We start from the raw sequence: 9,553 nt of genomic DNA on the forward strand, positions 1-9,553 counted from the left end.
GTTGATGGGAAAGCATTCAGACACTTTCCTTCCCAGGCATCTTGTCTGCAGCTCCTGGCCCCTGTGCACACCACACTTCAAAGGACAGGGGAGTCATGCCATCACGTAAACCACTCTTCCCCTCTCCCCTGGCACTTTCCTACAGCTCTTCCTGGGCCTCCCACATTGGACTCTCATACAGCAGCACCTTAACCCCACCACTTGTTCCTGCATCTCAGCCCAGGGTCCACCAAAGATGATAAGCCCCTGGCTTGACCCTTTTTCTGGATCCCACAGTAGAGTCCTGAGTCAGGCACAGAGCAGAAGCTCTGAGGTACTTATTCACTTGGGGCTGGAGAGACCTGGGGTATCAGGAAATAATCCATCATGTTCTTCTGCCCTCTGTTAATGTGGCTGTTGGTTCAGAAACCCTTGGAGGTCCCATGTCCCCCTAACCTCAACTCTGGTCACAGAGGAAGTAGTTATGGAGAGCTAGCTGTATGTGTGGTACTCTGCCAGTCTTCCCTGACACAAGATGTTACACCTTCACCTCCCTTTCATCACCCCAGGTCTTTGTCGTCAGATTCTATCCCTGAGGTGAGGGGTGCGGGTGTCTAGGATGGAAGGAACCTTGATGTCACGAATCTAAAGTCAGCTTGGGTGCATCACATTGACTTTCATGAGCATTGTGAAGGGGGAAGGAAGTGGTATCTGTGGGCTCACGGAAACTCTGACCTAAGAATGGCATGTCTGGAGAGGCTGGGCATGAGGGTGCTTGTGGGAAGCAGGCACTAGAAGGTACAGTGTGAGCCCATCTGCCATCCAGAATCCCCACCCCATGTGGACTTGTCTTTGGGGAAGTCAGAGGCTTTACCTCCTACAGTTCTACGGGACAAGATGCCATCAAAACAGGAGCAAGAAGTGACTTAGTCAACACGCACGTACAGTATGCCAGGCACCAGGGACCAAATGCACCCAGGCAGCCACAGGCGTGCGCTCTCGGAGCTCAGTTGACAAGGCCCAGAGGCGCCAGCCTGCCACCTGCCTTCCTCCATCCCTTCAGTTTCCCAGGGCCAGGCACCTGAGGTCTCCTGAGAGCCCAGAGGCAATACATCACCAACCCTGCTGGGAAATGAGAGACACCTGGAGAAGAGGGTCACTATCAAGTCCAGGTTTGTGGGGTACAAGCAACTGAGGAACAGATAGGGAGGGACTGTGGAGGCTGCTCAGGAAGTGACAAGGGAAGGAAGGGGATAGGGGTGCAAGTCGGCAGCCCCTATCCTCTCCTTCCTTCCCCTTTGTGCCCCTTCACTTAAACAATGTTTCTTTTTTTTTTTAATGTTTATTTATTTTTGAGAGGGAGACACAGAGCACAAGAGGGGGAGGGGCAGAGAGAGAGGGAGACACAGAATCTGAGCAGACTCTGAGCTGTCAGCACAGAGCCCCCCATGGGGCTCAAACCCATGGCCACGAGATCATGACCTGAGCCTAAGTTGGCCACTTAACCAACTGAGCCACCCAGGTGCCCCGTCTCTGTACCCCTTCAGAAGCCCCAGCTACTGAGCTCCTACTCCCAGAACCACCTCCCCACACCCTGACCTCTGACCCCCAGCCAATCACCCTCAGCTGCACAGAACTGTTTGGGAGCCTCTAAAGGGACACCAAGTAATAATAGCAATGGCAGCCATTTACTGAGAACTTACTATTATGCCAGACACCATGCCTAAGATTTTTATATAGTTCCTATATTTAAAATACAACTTGGAAGCATGTATTATCATCTTCTTTTACAGGTAGGAAATTGGAAGTCAAGAAGCCAGCTCTGGGGCATCAGCTTGTGGGGAGCCAATAGCCAGCTTTCTTGGGGGTAGCTGCTGGCCTCCTTGCTTGCAAGCCCAGGAATGTCAATGACTTCACGCCAGGTTTCTATGTATTCTGAGGACTTGCCTTGCTCATTCTGACTTTATGCCTAATACATACTGTTCCTCTTCTTTCCCATTTGATAGGTAATAATTAGAGCACACTGTACCAGTCACTATATTCAGAGGCATTATTATCCCCATTTTATTGATGAGAAAACTAAGCCTTGGAGCAGTTAGGTACCATGCCCAGGGCCACAGAGCCAGTAAGGTACAGAACTGAAAAAACCAACTGCAAAGGCTGAGCTCTTAACCACTGTGCTAAAGGCCTATCAACCTCCCTCTGACCCCACCCCTGGGCAGGCTGCCCTAGACCCCTCCAGTCCATGCCCCCTCTTCCCTCTAAATCCCCCAATGCCTCTGTTATGAGCCATGTACTGACCCTTCAATGCATCTGCATGTGTTGCAGAGTTCACTGCTGTCCCCTGTATCTGCGCTGTCCCCAGCCCAGCAAAGTTGACTACTAAACTAAGCTGATGGCCCCTTTCAGCTTCCCCACTTGGCCTCTCCTTGTTTTCCTCTCCCCAGCACTCCCCTTCCTGACTCTCCATCAAAACCTATCTTCTAGGACAGCTCGGAAATTCTTTCACATTTTTGTAAAGAATAAAAACACATGAATAGCTAAAACAACCTTGAAGGAGCGCCTGGGTGGCTCAGCTGGTTGAGCGTCCGACTTTGGCTCAGATCATGATCTCATGGTTCATGGGTTCGAGCCCCGCATCAGGCTCTGTGCTGACAGCTCAGAGCCTGGAGCCTGTTTCAGATTCTGTGTCTCCCTCTCTCTCTGCCCCTCCCCCACTCATGCTCTGTCTCCCTCTGTCTCAAAAATAAATAAACATTAAAAAAAATTAAAACAACCTTGAAAAAAAAAGAGTAGGGGCGTTGCCTTAACTATAGTAGGACCTAATGCAAAGTCATAATAATAAAAACCATGTAGTATGGGTAGAAGGACCAGCAGACTGATGGGGCCCCGAAAAAAGCATTCAGAGGGACCGTGGAAACTCAGGTTGTGATTAAGGAGGCCCTGTGAATCAATAGGAGAGATGAATTGTTTTTGCAGATGTTTGGCAAATGGGCTCACTGTATAGACAAAATGAAAGTAGTTTCCTGTTGTAACACTATGTGTAAAAATAAACTTGGGATGAATTAAAGACCAAAATTAAAAAATAAAACTACAGATTTATAAAATAGAGAAAATTTAGGAGAATATCTTTGACCTATATAGAAAGGACTTCTTCCCCCGCCCCCAGTTTTATTGAGATATAATTGATACAAAACATTGTGGTAGTTTAAGATACACAACATAATGATTTGATATGTGTATATATTGTGACATGATCACCACTGTTTAGCTAACATCCATCATCTCACATAGTTACAATTTTTTTCTTGTGATGAGAACTAAGATCTACTCCCTTAGCAACTTTCAAATATACAATACAGTGTTGTTAACTAGAGTCACCATGCTGGACATGACATCCCCAGGATTTATGTATCTTATAACTAGAAGTTTGTACCTTTTGACCCTCTTCACCCATTTCACCCAACCCTGACCCCCTGCCTCTGTTTCTGTGAGTTCAGGTTTTGGGGGGCTTTTTTAGACTCCACATGTAAGTGAGATCATACAGTATTTGTCTTTCTCTGACTCATCTCACTTAGCATAATGCCCTCAAAGTCTATCCATGTTGTTGGAAACAGCAGGATTTTCTTATTTTTTTTTTATAGTGAGCAAGAGTCCAATGTGTATGTGGGGGGTGTGTGTGTGTATTTGTGTCACATTTTCTTCATCTATTCATGTCAATGGACATGTAGATGTTTTCATGTCTTGGCTATTGTATATAATGCTGCAGTGAACACATGGGTGCAGATATCCCTTTGCGATAGTGATTTCATTCCCTTTGGATAAATGCCCAGAATTGGGATTGCTGGATCATAGAGTAGTTCTATTTTTAATTTTTTTAAATTTCTTTTATTTATTTTTTTATTTAGAGAGAGCACGTGAGCAGGGAAGAGGTGCAGAAGGAGACAGACAGCAAATCTCAAGCAGACTCCATGTTGAGCATGGACAACAAATCTCAAGCAGACTCAGCATGGAGCCGGACCCAGGGCTCAATCCCAGGACACCGGGATCATGACCTGAGCTGAAATCAAGAGTCAGATGCTTAACCAACTGAGCCACCCAGGTGGCCCCTATTTTTAATTTAAAAAATTTTGTTAACGTTTATTTATTTTTGAGAGAGTGTGAGTGGGGGAGGGGCAGAGAGAGGGAGACACAGAATCCGAAGCAGTCTCCAGGCTCCGAACTGTCAGCACAGAGCCCAACACGGGGCTCAAACTCACGAACTATGAGATCATGACCTGAGCTGAAGTCGGACACTTAACTGACTGAGCCACCCAGGTGCTCCAATTTTTTTGAAGAACCTCCATACTGTTTTCTATAATGGCTGTATTCCCACTGATAGTGCACAAGGGTTCCCTTTTCTCCACATCTTCAACAGCATTTATCTCTTGTCTTTTTGACGATAACCATTCTAATGGATGTGAGGTGATATTTCATTGTAGTTTTTATTTGAATTATTTGATTGGTGATGTTAAGCACTTTTTAATCTATCTTTTGGCCATTTGTACATATTCTTTGGAAAAATGGCTAACTTCCTCCACCCATTTTTAAATCAGATTGTTTATGGGTTCATTATATATTATATATATATTTTATATATTTATATATTTTAGATAGTAACCCCTAATCAGATATATGATTTGAAAATATTTTCTCTCATTCTGTGGGTTGCCTTTTCATTTTGTTGATAATTTCCTTTGCTGTGCAGAAGCTTTTCAGTTTGATGTAGTCCCACTTACATATTTTTTGTTTGTTTGTTTTTGTTGCCTTTGCTTTCTGTATCAAATGCAAAAAGTCATTGCCAAGATCAATGTATAGGAGCTTACTTCCTATGTTTTCTTCTAGGAATGTTATGGTTTCAGGTCTTACATTCAAGTCTTCAATCCATTTTTAGTTGATTTTTGTCCATGGGGTAAGATTGGGGTCCATTTTCATTCTCTTTCATGTAGAAATACATGTGAAAATTCTCTTTCATGTGGAAATTAATTTTTTAATTTTTTTTTCAGGAGAAAGATCATGCACAAGCAGAGGAGAGGGGTGAAGGGAGAGGGAGGGGGAGAGAGAGCGAGAGAAAGAGAGAGAGAGAGAGAGAGAGAGAGAATCTTAAGCAGGCTCCACACTCAGCGCAGAGCCCCTGGGATCATGACCTGAGCCAAAATCAAAAGTCAAACATTCAGCTGAGCCACCCAGGCACCCCCGTTTTCCCTATACTTTTAATTCTACACTTTTTATTATCTTTTCCTCATTGAGTATTCTTGACTATTTTGTTGAAATTTAATTGATCATGTATGTGTGAACTTATTTCTGGGCTCCCCTTTCTGTTCCATCAATCTGTGTGTCTTTATGCAAATACCATACTATTTTGATTACTGTAGCTTTGTAATATAGTTTGAAATCAGGGAGCATGATGCTTCCAGCTTTGTTCTTCTTTCTCAAGATTGCTTTGGCTAATCAGGGTCTTTTGTGGTTCCATACAAATTTTAGGACTTTTTTTTTTCTATTTCTATAAAAAAAATGCCATTGGAAGGGTGCCTGGGTGACTCAGTCGTTAAGTGACCAGCTCTTGATTTTGGCTCAGGTCATGATCTCACGTTTGTGAATTTGAGCCCCACACCAGGCTCTGTGCTGCCAGCGCAGAGCCTGCTTGGGATTTTCTCTCTCCTTCTGTCTCTGCCACTCCCCTGCTTACTCTCTCCAAATAAATAAGTAAACCTAAAAAAAATAATAAATAATAAAAATAATAATAAGATATTTTTAAAATGCCGTTGGAATTTTGGTAGGGATTGCATTGAATTTGTAGATTGCTTTGGTTAGTATGGCCATTTTAACAATATTAATTTTTCTTTTCTTTTTTTAAAAATGTTTATTTATTTTTGAGAGAGAGACAAGAGAAAAGACAGAGCACAAGCTGGGGATGGGCAGAGAGAGAGGGAGACACACAATCTGAAGCAGGCTCTAGGCTCTAAGCTCTGTCCGAGCTGCCAGCAGAGAGCCTGACGTGGGGCTCAAACTCAGAACTGCAAGATCATGACCTGAGCCAAAGTTGGATGCTCAACCGACTGAGCCATCCAGGTGCCCCAATAATTTTTCTAATCCACGACCATAGAATATCTTTCCATTTATTTGTGCCTCCTTCAATTTCTTTCATCAATGTTCTACAGTTTTCGGAGTATAAATCTTCTACTCCTTGGTTAAATTTATTCCTAGGTATTTTACCTCATGTTTTTACATTCTCAAAATGTAAAAAATCAAACTACAAAGTTAAACAATAGAAAAAATGTAGGAGAATATCTTTGTGACCTATGGGAAAAAAAGACTTCTTAAATTATACTTCAAAAGCACAGACTAAATAGGGGCACTTGGATGTCTCAGTTGAGCATCTGACTCGTGATTTCAGCTCAGGCCATGATCCCAAGGTCATGGGATCAAACCCCCGCTTAAGATTCATTCTCTCTTGGGGTGTCTGGGTGGCTCAGGTGGTTAAGCATCCAACTTCAGCTCAGGTTATGATCTTATGGTTTGTGGGTTCGAGCCCCACGTGGGGCTCTGTGCTGACAACTCAGAGCCTGGAGCCTGCTTTGGATTCTGTGTCTTCCTCTCGCTCTGTCCCTCCCCTGCTTACTCTATCTCTTATAAATAAATAAATGTAAAAAAAAATCTATTAAAAAAAAGAAGATTCATTCTCTCTCCCCTTCTACCCCTCTCCCCTGCTTGTACTTTCTCTATCTCTAAAATAAAAATAAATAAAATAAAAAAATAAAAAGCACAGACTAAAAGGGAAGAAATGGATGAATTTGAGAATTTTGTTTAATGCAGGATACCACAAAGTTAACAGGCCAAGAACAGACTGGAAGAATTTGTAATGTCTAAAACAAATAAGGGGCCTAGTATGTCGGATACCTGAGGAACTCCTGCAAACTAATAAGAACAGGATAAGAACCCAATGGATACATGGGCAAAGGAGTAAACAGGTAAATTACCAAAGGAGCGTTGAGGAAACAATGGTGCCCCCATCGTGTCTCCTCTTCCTGGACGCACACACACACACAAAACTCTATTTCCTGGCTTCTTCGTCTGTAGCTATGTTGAGATCATGACATAGGCACTCCCACAGGGGATGTGAGTGGGAAGGCTGTGCAGCTCCTGCTGAGTCAGTCAGGAGTGAGCTCTGCACACTGTGTCCCTGTGTCTTTGCCAGTAGAAGTGAAAAACTCGTGACAGCAGAGATCCCAGAAGGAGGGCTGCTTGGATCTTAGCATCACCTTTGGAGGAGGACCGCCGAGGAGAGCCACTTGACCCATGTCAGACTGCGGGAGAAATACATTTTTGAGATCTTAAGCTCCTGAGGTCTCCTAGGTTATCACTGCAGCACAGCTATTGTGGCAGTCACAGAGAAGCACTTCTCAGACCTGCCATCAACAAAAAGCTTGCTTGTCAGCTGCTAGAAGTTCAGTTAGCCGACAGCCTCCGGCTGCGTGGCCTTCAGACCCTGCCACAGAGGCCATGTGCTTCCCAAGCGTAAATAAGCATGGTGCGCCATTCTTTGCTCTGGAGCGACCTACTGGCATGGCTGTGACCTGATTAGATCCGCTTCATGGTCTGTCCAGTTCTGGTTCCTCCCCTGCTTCCTTTTACAGGGCTCAGACCTGTGTTGTGATCTGAAGGCTTTCCCTGTCCAGTCCTGCTTCTTCCTCTATCTTTCACAGACATTATCTCCCCCAAAAAACTTCTTGCTGTCCTGTTTCAGCGTCTGCTCCATGGAGGATGCAAATTGATACTTTTATCCTATCCTGAACAAGGATGCTCAGACTTATTGCTTATCATGGAACTATGGAAATGCACAAACAAAATAACAATGAGATATCACTTTATACCTATTAGATGAGCAAAATCAGCAACAAAGATCATGCCAAGTGTTGGTGAGGATGGAGGGAAACAGGAGCAACAGGCCCTCCTGGTGGGAATGTAGAGAAGAACAACCAGTGGGGAGAGCGGCTGTGAGTACTCGGTCAATTTACCCATATGCCCACCCTGTGACCAGTAATTCTGTTCCCAGCAGGCTCTCTAAAAAATTCTCACTCAGGGGCGGCTGGGTGGCTCAACCGGTTAAGTGTCAGACTTCGACTCAGGTCATGACCTCGCAGTTCATGAGTTCGAGCCCGTCAAGCTCTGTACTGACAGCACAGACCCCACTTCGGATCCCCTGTCCCCCCCTCTTTCTGCACCTCTCCCACTTGTGCTCTCTCTCCAAAAAAAAAAAAAAAAATCCTCATTCAGGCACATAGGGACCATATTTGAAGATGTTCATTTGAAGATGTTCATTTGAGCAAGTTGGAGGCAATTTGGGGTTTGCATATATGTGGCAGCAGATGAGCAAAATGTGGGGGATGCCCACAGTGGAGTACTCTGTGGCACTTAGAAGTGACACACATGGAAACATGGAGGGATCTTGCAAATACTGTGCTGAGTGAGGAAAAAATGAGATCTACTATAATACCTACAAAACAACAGTATACTTTTTTTTTTACAAGACTTTATACAAACAAATGATATATGATGCACATGTCATAAAGGCTGCCTCTGAGAGGGAAGTGACGCACATGGAAAGGGGGGGGGGAGAGAAGAAATAAATGAGAAACAACACAGGAGAGGGGACTGATGATGACCACACGCTAAGAACTAACGAGATGGGGGCACCTGGGTGGCTCAGCTGGTTAAGTGTCCAACTCTTGATTTTGGCTCAGGTCATGATCTCCCATCATGAGATCAAGCCCCATGTTGGGCTCTGTGCTGTGAGCACAGGGCCTGCTTGGGATTCTCTCTCTCACTCCCTCTCCCTCTGCCCCTCCCCCACTCATTCTCTCCCACTCTCTCGCTCTTTCAAAATAAATAGACTTAAAAAACAACAATGACAACAACAACAACAAAAACTAGGGAACATGATTCATCCAATGCAATGCATTTGAGATATTTTAAAAAGAAGCATATAAGAAAAACATTCTTTATAAATAAATGACTTTTAATACAAGCTTACATAGTTCATATGTCCTCTGCTGGAGATCTGCTTTTTTTTTTTTTTAAGTTTATTTGTTTAAATAATCTCTACACCTAACATGGGGCTTGAATTCATGACCCTGAGATCAACAGTTACATGCTCTTCTGACTGAGCCAGCCAGGTGCCCCTGGAGACTTGCTTTTTTGCATTAATCAAAGCACAGACAGGATTGGGGAAGGGGAAGCCAACAGGACTTTCTAAGATCCCTGAGATGTGCCATAGGGAGAGCAGTCTGTCTTCCTCCCTGATTCCACATGAGATAGAGTAGATGTTATTTAGTTCATCTTCCCCAAACCAATTTTCAGCCCCGAGTTGTCTTCACACAAAAATACCTTGGGTGTCTGGATGTCAGGTGGCCAGTAACCTCGATTTTCCAAATTCAGCCTTGAACAAGAAAGAGTATAAACAGTGCTCTAAACAAAGCTGTCACTGAGTCCCTCCCTACCAGTGCAGTGGACATACACAGGGCTGTGCAGGTGT

The sequence above is a fragment of the Prionailurus viverrinus genome, chromosome B4, assembly GCF_022837055.1.
Source record: "Prionailurus viverrinus isolate Anna chromosome B4, UM_Priviv_1.0, whole genome shotgun sequence".
Lineage (NCBI taxonomy): Eukaryota > Metazoa > Chordata > Mammalia > Carnivora > Felidae > Prionailurus > Prionailurus viverrinus.